Source organism: Dromiciops gliroides, chromosome 2, assembly GCF_019393635.1.
Source record: "Dromiciops gliroides isolate mDroGli1 chromosome 2, mDroGli1.pri, whole genome shotgun sequence".
NCBI classification, from domain to species: domain Eukaryota; kingdom Metazoa; phylum Chordata; class Mammalia; order Microbiotheria; family Microbiotheriidae; genus Dromiciops; species Dromiciops gliroides.
Genome location: NC_057862.1, coordinates 413,250,327 through 413,265,438, shown reverse-complemented (window position 1 = coordinate 413,265,438; position 15,112 = coordinate 413,250,327). Strand labels below are relative to the sequence as shown.

General features: G+C 40.0%; 1 protein-coding gene across 12 annotated transcripts in view; it reads right to left on the bottom strand.

Moving 5' to 3' along the window:
- The window catches only part of ZNF536 (zinc finger protein 536), a 619,087-nt gene that overhangs the window by 539,135 nt on the left and 64,840 nt on the right, over window positions 1-15,112 (bottom strand). For 7 of the 12 annotated variants that reach the window (XM_043986055.1, XM_043986053.1, XM_043986064.1 and 4 more), the window contains exon 2: window positions 3,738-3,834. The exons of 1 other annotated variant lie outside the window; for it this stretch is intronic. The gene's annotated coding sequence lies outside the window, so the exon portion shown is untranslated. The remainder of the gene's footprint in view (window positions 1-3,737; window positions 3,835-15,112) is intronic. 4 more of the 12 variants (XM_043986058.1, XM_043986056.1, XM_043986059.1 and 1 more) reach the window with 1 other exon arrangement.

Genomic DNA, 15,112 nt, shown 5'->3' with positions numbered 1-15,112 from the left:
TCACAATGCATTTATAACCTCCTCTGGTACAGATTGCACCTCATCCATGCCACTGAATCTCATAGAGCTCTTGCCCAATATCAACGACTCCCAAAATATTGTACCTCATTTAAGATCTTCCAAGTCAAAAAGGTAAACTGAGGCGGCAGACGCAGGGGTATGTTTTCTCATTTGTTGCTATCTAGGATCAGTTATAAAAAACAAATGAAAATGGTTCATATTTAAATGTTAATGGTATGAGAATGCATTCTGGTGTGGCAGAGCATAATCGGATGGCAAATACTTCAGGCAATATTTTTATGACAAAGACTTTATTTCTGCTTTTCCTCTACCACTGATTTAAATATATACATGTGTGTGTGTGCATGTATCAAGATTCAAGTATTTCAATATAAATTCTGTATTCAAAAGACTTTTCCTGATTTCAAGCTGATTGCATATTTCAAGCCAATGTTGCAGCAGTGATTTCTGTTCTGAATCAAAAACAAGGATCATTCTGCCCAGCCCCCTCTATCCCTTTTCCTCTCTTTCCCCATTTCTATCCCCACTTCCTAAAAGCCAAAAGATATCTATTGCTCCAGCTGCCTTTGGGTGCTCAGTGGCAAAAAGTTGTTAGGGGAACCCCTATGCCTTCCCTTTGAACCTCTCCTAGGGTTTCAGGAGGAGGTAGAGGTACATTACTAGTTAACACCAATCACAAAGCATGGGGAATCAGAGGACACACCATTCCATTTAGATTTAAGTGTGTAATTGTTTGAGTACATCTCACCCTCGGTACAATAATGTCCTCCTTGGCTGACAGAGATTTAAGGGCCTATGAAAAGGTGGAATGTTATCAATCACATGGATGATTATGATGGGGTTTAAGTGGATGAAACCAAGAAACAGGTCCTCTCTCAGGCCAGACACCACAACAGAGACTTATAATAGCAGAAAGGAGGAAGGCAATTCTTTTTCAGTCAGAACCAGGCTTCAGAGTGACACAGTCATTCCTAAAAGTCTCAGTCTTTCTTTCTTTCTTTCTTTCTTTCTTTCTTTCTTTCTTTCTTTCTTTCTTTCTTTCTTTCTTTCTTCCCTCCCTCCCTCCTTTCTTTCTTTCTTTCTTCCTTTCTTTCTTTCTTTCTTTCTTTCTTTCTTTCTTTCTTTCTTTCTTTCTTTCTTTCTTTCTTTCCTTCTTTCCTTCTTTCTTTCTTTCTTTCTTTCTTTCTTTCTTTCTTTCTTTCTTTCTTTCTTTCTTTCTTTCCTTCTTTCCTTCTTTCTTTCTTTCTTTCTTTCTTTCTTTCTTTCTTTCTTTCTTTCTTTCTTTCTTTCTTTCTTTCTTTCTTTCTTGCTCTCTTGCTCTCGCTCTCTTGCTCTGTCTCATTCTGTCTGTCTGCCTCTCTCTCCCTCCCTCTCTCTCTTTCTCTCTAACTATCTTTCTTTCTGTCTTTCTCTCTCTCTCTCACACATACACACACTTGCACAAACTCAAATGCACACAAGCTCACACTAACACAGAGGTCAGACAGCAAGGATGTCCATTTTGATGTAGAAAATTTGCCCCAGGAGAGGTAGGAAGGAAAAGCAATAAGGAATAGCTAATCCCAAATCTATCCTTAAATAACAGTGAATGAAAGGAAAGAAACTCAAACCCTTGCAATCTCTATAGGCTGCTACCCCAACCCTAACTGTTTGTCTATGGAACTTGCTCTGCTCAAATGTCCTGAAGAAAAACTCTAGAAAGTCCCCTATTCTCCCTGCCTGGGGGAAGACCCAGAGACTCACACTAAAGAGGGAGACAGACAGACTGGTCAGAAGTCATTTATTGTTATACTGATAGATGTCCCTGGGTACAGATGTTAGAAGCCAGATGTTCCCCACCCCTAGTGTTAGCTGCTTCAACTCTAGACAGTGGCAGGTGGTAAAAGACATAAGACACAGAAGACAATAATAGAAATATATATGTGTGTGTGTGTGTATATATAAGTATATATACACACATACATACATATGCATATATATAATTTCAGCACAGTAGTTTGCTCTTCATTTGCCTTTTGATCTAAAATATGCCTTCCTTATTATAAACCCGGACAGACTCTAAAATATAAGCTATCTTCAAAAAAATAATAAAAATAAAAACAAAAAGAAACTTCACTTGCCCAACAGCACAGCCCTAAAAAAACAAAAACAAAATAATCTCTCCATTCGATCTCTTTGCATGTCAGACCTTTTGCCTAACAAATCACAATAAGGCAGAACGATATAAAATTCACCCATCAAGCCCAAACACATGCCTGTGATGACTATGGCAAGGGATTGTGAATTTCATTAAATATGTTAAAGGGGAAAAAAATCAGCTTTGAAAAATAGTAATCCTGTCTTTCAACAAAAATATTATAGGAAGCTATGAATTTGGTAGATCTGAATAGGATGTTGGTACATGTTTTACTAAGGTAATATAATGGCACACTATTATTAGATCACATTAATCATTACTGTGCCAAAGGCACTGACAGCCCCACTGAAAAGGATTGAAAGGGTTGGTAATGGATATAAATTACCCATTGTGTGATAAAAGGATTTTTACTAAGAAGGTAAGAATAAAACAGCAAATTTCTAATATAACTGTTGTGTAAAACCCAAAATAAAAGTAATCCACGGTCAGTAATAGCCACAAAATCAGAAAGTAAGCACTTCTGAAACAAGATAAAGTTACAATAAAAAATTGTATACAGGGCAATATAAAATTAATTTCTTTGTGCATAATTCTGCTATCAAGTTAAATGGTTTATGTGATGACCTCTAAGGAATATGGTCAGGAGAAGGTAGATTTAGCTAATTAGAATGGAATATGAGCTTATGGGGATGTCACAGGCCTCAATAGAGATCACAAAAAAAAGACCAAAACCAAAAAACACACACACATACCAAAAAAAAACAAACCACCAAACCTATGAGTTGTGCTTCAATATTCATTTTAAGTTTCTATCTCCCTGGATGCTAAAAAACAACCATCAATTACTAAAGCCCCTCCTAGGGTCTGATTGATATACCATGTGCTAAGTCCCTCTGAAAATGATATTCTCTCAGTCTGGACTGTAGCTGAACCCCAGGATCAGTGAGTGAGATAGAATTGAACTCTGGCAGTGGGTGTGTCAACACATGGGGGCCCCTGCATTCCTTGTGCACCAGCCTTGGTTTTAGGGTGAACCCACCCTTGGTGGGCTGGCCCTGTTAGCAGCATCAGGTCAAAGTTCCATGCTGTGCATATGGACGAGAGAATGATTGCAGGCATGTCAACCAAGATAGAAGTCAAAAACTCCTTGATAAGTGCACCAATCTATTAATAGCTTCAAATACTCAGGAGCCTGATAATAAAATCACTGAGAGCAGTTTGCTCTAAGTGCAATTACTATATCCCTCTACTGCTTGATCATTCAGTCTCCCCAGCTGCCCCCCACCAAGATCCCATGACTCACAATTTAATACAGCGACCTCTGAATAAAAAAGTCCCCTAAAATATCTCCCCCCTGGAAACCCCCACTGCCCATCACCACCACCACCCCAAGCCACTCAGTTGTCATAAACTTAGCCTAAAGTGACAGAGTCTAACTTCATGTAGTGATGAAGGGGCTCTCATCCAAGCAAAGTATCCAGATTTCCTTCTGTCTCTTCCTAGAGGTGTTAGTTGCTTTACCCATACAGACCCATAAACAGATAACATTTTAATACACCATGAATTTAATGTTTCTTACCAGGTTATCCTTAAAGCAATGGACCTCGCTCTTGATTGAGGGAATTTCTTAAAGATGTGGGGTAGAGTCTGATGGTCAGGAACTGTAAAAATAAGACCTGTGAGAAATTTAAAATGTCAAACAGATGTGCTTCAACAAGACGTATATGCTAAGATTAATTCAGGCTAAGTCTGATTTTGTGATGGGCAGGCTTTAAAATAGACATTGTCCAGGAAATAAAATCCTTTATGTTCTCACACACATACATAGATCACACAGCGCGCATACACACACACACACACACACACACACACACACACACGCACCACTGAAGAAGGGAATACAGACAGTTTTTGCTTTAAGTAAGTGGACATCTATGTAAAATGATTTTTACATAATGCAAATTTGCCCCTACTGAGCCACTTCAACTAGCTTATATAACAAAGGCATACACAAAATAATAACTTTACATATTATAAAATGCACTAAAATGCAGATATACTAAGTACTGTGCCATGATAATAAACAGAATTATGAAACAAAAAGTTAATGATGAAAAATACACAGTACTGTACAGTAAAGTTAATATAGGTGTGCAGTATGTTGTTCATTCCCCACCCACTGTACCCAGCCTTTATCACTGGTTGTTGGTTGAAGAACTTTTTTCTATGAAGCTATAGAGAGATGTTTAGACACTAGTTCTCTTTTCCTCATATATTTGATGATAGCAAGAAATATTATTCTCAAATTTTCTTTTGGAATTTTTTATGTAATGTTGAATTTGTATAATGCGAATTTATGTAAAGCAAAAACTGTCTAATCTATCCGGGGAAAAACAAGATGAATGCCTTCTTGCCCTCTCCTCTCAATTAGGCAGTAAGGGCTTAAACAGGGAATTTTCCCTCCATGACTCCCTCTTCTAAGAGACTTGCTTAAAATGCAGGATAGGAATTTGGGGAACCTGGTAGCTTTTATTCAAGAATGTTCTGAAGCCCTTGGTAGCCCCACCATCATGTTAGCTACCAGACCCTGGCTTTGGAGCTGGAAATGCCCAAGCAAAATCAACTGAAGCAAATTCTCTCCAAAGATGGCGTGATCACCATAAGTCAGTGTTTATCAGGGTCCTTAGAGCTCATACAAGTCATGACACCTTAATGGTCCTCCTTGAGAACGAATGACAAACAACAACTTGAAGAAGTCAGGAATGGGTAAATGGTCATATAACTAGGCTATATCTCACATATCTTCCCTCCCAAACGGAGGGCAGGAGAGCATCAACCAATTACATTTTTAATTTTTTTATTCCATTTTATAACTGAAATAAGTCCTGCGTAGATGATCTCATCTAATAAAGCGCACTTAGATGAGATAAGGGCCTGAAGCAAAAGCTGAGATACTTGTCTGTGGTGATTTCAGAGCCATTTACTTTAGTAAGCAAGAGGAAAAAGAAAGGGGGGGAAAAACCACGACCCTGGATCAAGTCAGTTAACTCCAACCTAGTCTCCTGTCCAAAGCAGCTGAGAATCTCATTTGTTCTGCATTAATACAGAAGGGATTTTTATAAAGTTCTTTCTTCCTAGATTATATTTCAGTGAATTTGAAATTATAAATTCTGGTGGTGGTATTAGGGTTCAGGTGGGGCTACAAGGATAGGCATCTGACAAACAAAAGTACATTTAGAGGGATGGAACATTTTATCAACAGCTTCCTAAGAAGTTTCTGCATCAAGCTACTGGCTTACAACATTCAGTCCAAATCCAAGTTTTATCTCTGGCAAGCAAAAGGTGTTTGCCGATTGTGTACCCAAGTGTTTCCTCAAAGTGTAACATGGATGTTGGCTATTTGTAAACAAATTTCTGGGCTCTTATCCGGAGATAGAACCAAAAAAAATCATAATTTAGCATTTCAGTAATCCTGCAATATGGAAAAAAAAGGAATGGACCTGTATATAGTTCATTTCTCCCTCCTCCTCTTCTTCCTCCTCCCTCTCTCTCTTTCAATCTGTCTCTCTGTTTCTCTGTCTCTCTCTCTGTCTTTCTCTTTCTCTCCTCTCTCTGTTAAAAATAAGTTCCTTAAGGGGCAGCTAGGTGGCGCTGTGGATAGAGCACCGGCCCTGGATTCAGGAGGACCTGAGTTCAAATCCAGCCTCAGACACTTTACACACTTACTAGCTGTGTGACCCTGGGCAAGTCACTTAACCCCAATTGCCTCACCAATAAATAAATAAATAAATTCCTTACCTTTCACCTCATTCAAAATCAAGATATAGAGAACTACAAATTTAATGGCATCATAATATGACATCATTTCCAAACCAAAAGGCTAGCATTTAACCAAACAGAGCTGAAATACCAGGCCGACTTGGAAATTATTTTCTCACTTTGCTCTTACAAGACTATTGGTATTGGGGGGAAGAGGGGGAAGAGGGATTCAGATTTTTACATACACGCTCATGACTTGCAAAATTCTAGGAATATTCTCCAGGGGCTTTTCACTGCAACGCTTTATAAATTCTGATGACAGAAGAGAACACAGTGAGACTTCATCTCTTAAAGTCTTGCACTGATTTGTTTGGGTCTCCAGTCATTGATCAGAATGTCAATGTCTCTCACACTCTACTTTCTAGTTCTTGACAGTCTCCGAGTCCCTCCAGTTTTATACCTTACATGATTTAAAACCCCTGGCTCATGACCTTGAAAATAAATTGGGGGAATCAGGAGTTACACCCCCTTAACTGTTCCCCAGTTGATTTAGGGGTGTTATTAAAAGATATCTGACAAACTGGGCTAATATTATTTCAAGGCACATGATGGGAGAAGAGCAGTGAAACAGACATTTTGAGGCATAAGCTAGAACCTACAGGGCAGCAAATTCATTTAGTTCCATCAGTGCCTTCTGGAACTAGTCTAAATAGGACCAGGCTAGTGATGTCTAATGTTGTTACAGTCACCACAGATCTAGGAAAGGTGACTTGATCAAACAAAGGAACTGATGCTCCCTGGTGTTGGTTTGTTGTTTTTTTTAAACGCCCATCAGTACAGTAATTCTGTCTTCTTCAATGAAAGAAACAGCTCTTTTGGTGCAAGTATGTAACTCCTAGTTAAAGAGAACAGGCCCAGAAAAGCAGGCCTAAAATAGCTCTCTGATATAAGAGCTCAGAGAATATGAGCAAGACACATGACAGGCTCCATTCTCTCCTCGGTGTCCTCAGCCCTACAGTGCCCAGCTGAAGAAAGCTCAGCCCTCTGCCCAGAAGAATTCTGGGAACCAGAGCAAGGGTGGCTACAAAGAATCAAAGATCTAAGGTTAGAAGTGTTCTTAGGATCATGTGATCCAGACACCTCACTTCGCAGATCAGGAAACCGAGGCCTGAAGAGATTTAAGTTCCTCGCCTCAGGTTGTAGATTCAAACCCAGTATACCCAAATGCAGAAGTGATATCCTTTTCATTATATTATACTGGCTCTCCCTCAGTCCAGAACACTAAGATCTATCCTACCCAGAGAGTGAGCGCTTGGTATTTGTGTATGTGTATGTGCATGTATATGTGTATGTGTTTATGCACACATGTCCCACACATGTAAATCACACAATGATTCACAAAATGCAGAAGCAGAATCACAGAATGTTAGATCTGGGGAAAAAATAAGGAACCATTTAATCCAAAAACAGAAATCCTGAGTGGAGCCAAGGTTATTTCTCTAGTTAAGTGACAGAATCTCCCTCCTGGATCACTGCCTTGTTGTGGCAAAGGGGTTTGTGTAGCCCAGTGAAATTATGAGCGATGTTATGCAGGATTACCCAAGATGGACAGGTCATAGTGGAGAGTTCTAACAAAAAGTGATCCACTGGAGAAGGATATGGCAAACCACTCCAATATCTCTGCTAAGAAAACCCCATGAACAGTATTGCCTAGTGTGCTGTGGTCCACCGAGTCACAATGAATTGGACGTGACTGAACAATGACAACAAAGTGACCAAAGCCAGAAACCGAACCCAAGACTATCTAGTTGTTCAGGCAGAGTGTATATCTTTCTCTATTGTGGGACCCCCTCCATAGGAGACTTACAGGATACCATGAAGTCATCCTCCCTAAAACCAAACCAAACCAAACCAAACCTTTTCCCTGCTAACCTTCTAAATTGTGCCCCAAACTGCATGTGTATTAGGTTCATTCTTTGGAGCTAATCTACAGTCTTAAGAAGCAAATTAACCCAGGAGGGCAACACAATAATTGTTAGTCATTAACACATTAGTACGAATGAGTTTATCAGATCAATTTGCTGTGTGAAAATTGGTCAGGAACTGGCCTTTTAGTGGAGGAGGAAAGGATTGTTCATTTTGAACTCAAGAGCACTGACAAAGGAGGACAGGTATGGATGGGAAACACTGAACAGCAGTGGACAGGACGATGGGCCCAAGGCCTAGGGGGTAGAGAGTCATAGGAGTAAAGCAGAAGAGTCTGATGAAGGTGAAGAATGTCATGGGAGCCAGAGACACAGAACAGGTGATAACAGAGAACAGATCCCACAAATCTAAGAAAAGGGGCATTCCAAGCAAAATACCTATCCTGAGAGCTAAGAGGAAGGGATTGTGGGATCATAGGTTTAGACCTAGGAAGGGACCTCAGAGATCAGCTAATTCAATTCCCTCCTTTTACAGAAGACGAAACTGGGGCTCACAAAATGATCCAAAGTTGACAAATCAGTGCTGGTAACATGTCCACAAGACTAAATTAAAAAAAAAAAACCATGGTCTGAGTTCAGTAGCAATGGATCCAAAGCAAGGAAGGTCAGGAAAAATGTGGGTGAGTGAGGGTAAGTGTATGAGGAGCTAAAATAGTGAATTGTTTCACACAATGCTCCCCTTCCGCTCAAAACACACACACAAACACACACACACACACACACACACACACACACACACACACACATTCTCTTCCTGTCTCTGTCTCAATCTTTCTTCTGTCTGCCTGTCTCTCTCCCTCTTTGCCTCTCTGTCTGTGTCTCTTTCTGTCTCTCTGACTCTCTCTCTGTCTTTGTCACTCTGTCTCTGTCTCTTTCTGTCTCTGTGTGTGTCTCTGTGCCTCTGTGTATGTGTCTTTTTCTCAGCTGTATGTTCAACAGCAGAGGAAGAAAAACTTCACCAATTTCAACATTTTTCTGAGCCTTACAGTAGAGGAAATTTTGCTGGTACATCTATGCCCAAAAGCAAAGACTACTCCCCTCCCATCTAAGAAATTCCTCACAGGCAGACCTTCAGAGCCATTTAAAACAACAACAGCCACAACAACAACTGAGATGTCCATGGAATTTTCTGACAATAATCAGAATTAGGACCATAGATTTAGAACTGGAAGGGACCTTGGAGGTCAACCCTGTCATTTACAGATGGGGCAACTTTGACATAAAGAAATAAAATGACTTGTCCAAAATCAGAAAGGTAGTAAGTAGCAATGCCAGGATTTGAAAACAGGTCCTCTGACCCCACACCCATCCCTTCTTCTCAGATCTGGGAGTCAGAAATCCTGACAACCAGGGCTTGGATTCTTTTCATTCCCCCACACTGGAAGCTCTGTTTCTCCTGGGAGAAAAGAAAGGTCCAAGCTGAAAAGGATTCAAAAATGGATCCACACCAAGGTGAGACTAGGGGTCAAAATAATTAGTTCTCTAAATGTGAATATCAACTTGGGAGAGCCTTGAACAAGACAGACAAGAAATGCCAATGGAATGGAATTAGAATTTCTGTGCAGGTGAACAAAGGTAGAACACAGAACCCTGTGTATAGCCTTAGAACAAAAGGCCATTGGAATTGCCACGTGAGTCTAGTAACACAGAAGTACTACTGAAGGACCATACACAGCTCCCCTGGCCATCTGGTCATTTCTTAGCAGTTCCTTTTTGGAGGAATCTATCCAAAGCTAGGTCAGGAATCCTAGACATTATGATGTTTGGATAGAAGGCATCTGTTTTATTTGGGGAGCTAGTTTTAAGACAATGGCACTGGCCCATCACCCACTTGTTTCTTGCTTTTATAACCTTTTAGAGGATAGAAGAGAGGATATGGAAATAGACTCTGACTTTCTAGAGGAGAATCCATGCACTTCAATTCAACAAGCACTTATCAAGGGCCTACTATGTACAAGGAAGCTACCATGCTAAATGCCAGTGATTCAAAGACAAAAACAGAGAAACAATCCCTACGCTCAACAAGCTGAGGAAAAGAGACATGCAGAAGTATATAGATGCATATAAATAAATGTAAGATGCACAGAAAGTAATCCAAAGCAAAGATAGCAAGCACTGATGAGGGGAGAGGCAAGAAAGGTAATGCATAAGAGTTGCCAAAGAAACTCAGAATTCCAAGAAGGCTGGGGTGGGGAGGGAATGCCAGACATGGGAGATCATGGGATTATAGCTCCAGAGTTGGAAGGGACCTCAGGGGCCATCTTGCCCAAACCTGTCATTTCACAGATGAGGAAATCAAGCCCATGGAGATAAAGTGACATGCCTGAGGTCACACAAGTAATAAGCATCAGGGATATCACAGGCCTACATACTCTTGACTACTGATCCAGTGCACTCTTTCCAATGTACCACTCCACTCCTTGTGCATGGGCATGAAGGTATGGATAAGGAACATAATGTATAAAAATGCTCAATGTGATTGTTTAAAAACCCATGGCTGTCCATAGCTGGTAGCCATCTGCCATCCCACTGATATACCTTCCTAGAAGTAGAATTGCATACCATGTACTTCTAAGAATGCTTTTCATCTTTCTAACTTCCAGTTGAAAGGTACATCCAAGGAGCTGCTCCAACGTGTGAAGCAGACTGCCAGAGTCCAGTCTGGGGATGAGAGCCTTTGATTCCCCACTGAAGTCTGCACCAGTACGACTGCTGCCTGGGACTAAACTGGAATGTGGCCTTTGCGACAGTCAGCACTTGATCTCAAGCCATTCTCTACCTGGTTTCCAAGAGAAGGGTGGGATGGGAGGCAGGTAGCCTATGAGTTGGTTCAACGTACAATGCCGGTCTCATTGCTCCATGCCCTAGCATGACTCATAACTGAGTTTTCAGGCGCAGCTGAGATGTTATAATATAAGAAGAGTTCAGCTGCCCAGACATGTTTCCAAAGGAAGCCTCTTCTTTCATTTTAAAACAAAGGTAACTTTGATGGAGGAGTTACTTGATACCTGTTCGATCTAAAGGCTTTCAGGATACACAGGGATCAGTCTCTTCTAGCAATATGAAACCCTGTTATCAGACAGACACTGAGAATGTAAAGGAGAAAAAGAGGCAGGTTTCCTCCCCATGCATTCCTCCAGCACCCCGAATGCATATATATTTTACCAGCTATAGGACAAAAAAGCCAGGATGCTCAGAGCCAATCAAATTATGCTACTGTCTCTTTAATAAACAAATCCATGTGCACATTAACAGTGTTGAAAATTCAATTTAAACTCTTTGTCTGTTGCTGCTTACTCTAAAGATGGTCTTTCTTAAACAACAGAGCACCAAGGAGTCGTTAGGGCTCTCTCTTCATTACTTCAAAAAACCAATCATTAGACACCAGAGTATATACGTAATTAGAAAATCACTTCCTTTGCAATCCAAGCTAAGTAGTTTACATACTGTAATTACAGGGACAAAATCAATTTTTAATCATTTCACTGATTGGGCTCATCAGCTCTGTGGGAACATTGTAACCTGCTTGTTGTGCAAAAGCAACATCTGGGCTAAAACAATTACCCTTTGTTTGCTACAATATTCCTTAAATCTTTTTGCTTGCATAAAAAAAATGAAAACATGAAGACAAGATATTTGGATGTCTTTTTGTCCTTGATCAACATATAGCCGAAAGTGCTACTCGCGAGGGGAGTTTAATGTGTCTCAGAATTTACAGTTTAACAGTACACTTCCAAGGAATGTATTTTTTTTTCCAGTGAGATAAAAGTATCTGATTGTTTTAAAGATCCATTCAGCTGGCTAATTGTTCCATAGCTAACACATGGTATTCAAACAACCCACACATTACAAAAGCTCATCTGGATAATAATGGGCAACTATTATTGCCATGGTTTACACTTTTCTAATACAAATGAATGGATTTTATCAAAAATTTTAAAAAAAAAACCTAAAAAGCTGAGTATGTGTGAAAAATAGATGGTATGAATTGGCAAGCCGAGGCTAAGCATTTTGTTCTCTTAATAGGAAATGACCTCATTTACACTGGAGTAATAATTAGTATTGCTTCACTGACAGTTAAGAAAAAAAAAGTTTCACAGTATAATAAGGCAGCATCTCCTTTGTTAAGAGATCTACATTGATTATTAACCCTTGCCAAGGAACTCCAAGTCTCACTCTCCATTCCAACGGGCTAATGTTTTCTGGAAAGATAAAAATAGCTCTTTAGAAAATATCATCTCCCCTCCTCTCCCCTCCAAAGACCCCAGTTGTAGAAGTTTCCCATCCAAGCCCCTAAGGGCCAACGTAAAACACTTGGGTTACCCCTTCGAAAGCTCACGGAAACTCCCCTTTTCAGCCAGCTGTCACCCAAAGTTACCAATTTCCCAGCTCGCCTCTGGTGGCCCTCTTCAGGTGTTGTTCTTTTGAGGTTTACTGGCTTTTATCATTGCTTCCAAGTCCTCCAACCTACAATTAATTTATGGTTAAAACTGCCCCATGAAGGGGAATTGAAGAAAAGAAAACTGAGGGGACAGTGGAGATATTCTTGCTGCTGAAATGTTCCAGATTGACAGCAAAGAAGACAAGAGACAGGACACCTCTATGTATTTTATATATCTCTGTCTATACTATCTCTCTATCTACATACATTTATAGTCAATATAACAGACTACACACACACACACACACACACTACTCCTTCCAAAGATACATATTACTTACTAAACTATTCACACATTCATTGGAATCAAAAGAGAGTGGAGATTATGGAGTAAACCTATTTCCAACTAAGGCCCTTAGGAAAGCCTATTTCATATGCTGACTCAATTCTGAATGATCAGCAGTCCCCAGATTCACCCATTTCAATGGCATTTAGGACAAACCTGACTCTTGGTTACTAGTTCTTGTATAATCACAGATGTTTCTTATTATATCCCACCCTATAGCAAGAAGTGTAAGTCTTCATTAAGACTATTTTCCCAGGGGCATCTAGATGGTGCAGTGGAGAAAGAACTGGCCCTGGATTCAGGAGAACCTGAGTTCAAATCCAACCTCAGACATTTGACACTACTAGCTGTGTGACCCTGGGCAAGTCACTTAACCTTCATTGCCCTGAAAGAAAGACTATTTTCCTGAATGCGAAAAGTATGTGCTAGAACTTTGACATGTAGTAAAATGATGCCAAATTTGCAAATTATAATCTGAATTTATAATCCTGGTTGTGTGACTCTAGGAAAGTCACTTAACCGCTTTATGCCTCCAGGCAATTCTCCAAGACCATATTGTAGAAGAACTTTTAATCAACCTTAGTAGAGGAAGTTTACAGGTATGGTTGTTGTGGTTGTTGTTTTGATCGTTGCTGTTACAGTTGGTGTTGTTGTTCATGATGAAGATGATATCTATGATTACAGCACTGTACAGGCATGTAGGGATTTTGTTTTCAAAGGGCATGTGGTAGTTATGACCACTTGCTACAAAGGCTCTCTTCCCAATGAGTCATTTCATCTTTTGATCACCAAAGTTTCTAAAGGAGTATCTACATTAGCCCCTCACCTCTGAGCCATTTTCACTGAAACCACCATGTTTCCTTGTGAACAGACCTGGGGAAAACATTTCTGATTGTAATTTTTCATAGACTTAGGTTCATAGAATGTCAGGAAGAGACCCTCAGAGGTCATCCTCCTCCCAATATAAAGATGAAGGAACTGAGGCTTGGGAAAGATTTGCATATATGACCAATAGATCTTTGATCAGTTCAGCTTCCTTCCCCAGCCCCAGATATCACCCAAAGACATGATTGTAGATCTCATGCTATTTTGCCATAGATATCAAAACTACATTTTGCAAGGTTGGAAAATCTTGCAAAATATTTGGCTCCAGAGTATATAGCCTAAGTGAGTGAATGTAAGAAAAGACAAGTGCAGGATTAAGAAAAGATTTCTCCTAAGGCAACGTTAACAAACAAATATATGGAAAGAATCACTTTTTGCAAAGAAACACTTGTAAGAAAAAACAAGCTATCAGGATTGTCACGAGGATGAAATGGATAAAGTATAAGAAATAATTTTGAAAAGTATAAAGTGTATCCTCTTTACTTTCTACATAGCAGGCCAAACCTCATTGAAACAAACACTAAAGCAGGTTATTTTATATAAGATAGTATCAACTAATGTAACATTTTGTTACAAATAGTATTTCAAACAACAGAGGCAACTGAGGATAGCTTAGTGGATAGAGTGCTAGGTTGGAGAGAGGAAGACCTGGGTTTGAATCTTGCCTCATATTATTACCAAGGGTATAACCTCAGGAAAGTAACAATCTCTATGTGCCTCCCTAGAACTTCTCTACTAAATTGGGTTGCTATCCACCTAAGTAGAGGGGGTTTCCATTGTATGAGCTCCCCAAATGTAATATAATCACAAATACTTCGCATTCTTTTCATATATCTTGAAATAAGTGGCCCTTCATCCGGGACTAAGCAATCTTTTACTCATGTGAAGATTTGCCTTGGAATGTAATTTTTGCTAGTGAATTGGTCTATTACTGGGAAGTAAAGGTATAGAAGAAATTTTCTATCATGAAGATCATGGTAGACAGATTCCATATAAACCAATCCCAAACTATCTCAGCACATCTTATCTGCTGACTCTTTCTTTCACTCCCCCTATGTCAAAGCTCCACGTCCCAAATCCATACAGCTACAATAAGACAATGTGGTTGTCACAGAAGCAAGGCTGTTGGCCTTGTTGATAAAGATCTCACTTTTCTTCTTCTTTTTTTTTTTTTGCAGGGTAATGGGGGTTAAGTGACTTGCCCAGGGTCACACAGCTAGTAAGTGTCAAGTGTCTGAGGTCGGATTTGAACTCAGGTACTCCTGAATCCAGGGCCGGTGCTTATCCACTGCGCCACCTAGCCGCCCCTCACTTTTCTTCTTAATGAAATGAGTTGAGTTGGGGGTTCGGGAACATCACTTTCCTAGCTAAGGAGCTTCCACTTGAACAAGACAGGAGATCTCTTTGGGGCTCCCATCCATCCCTTTCCAGGCCATGAAAGCCAACAGCCAAAGGACATGGAGTTTGAATCCTGTGTAGCCAGGGCTGCACCAAGAGTAAATATCCACAGAAACCCAGAAGGACTTAAGACAACTTTAAAGAGCTATTTTTTTTTTGTTTTTTTATTCAAGGCTCCAGACTTCAGAGTTGTTTTAAAA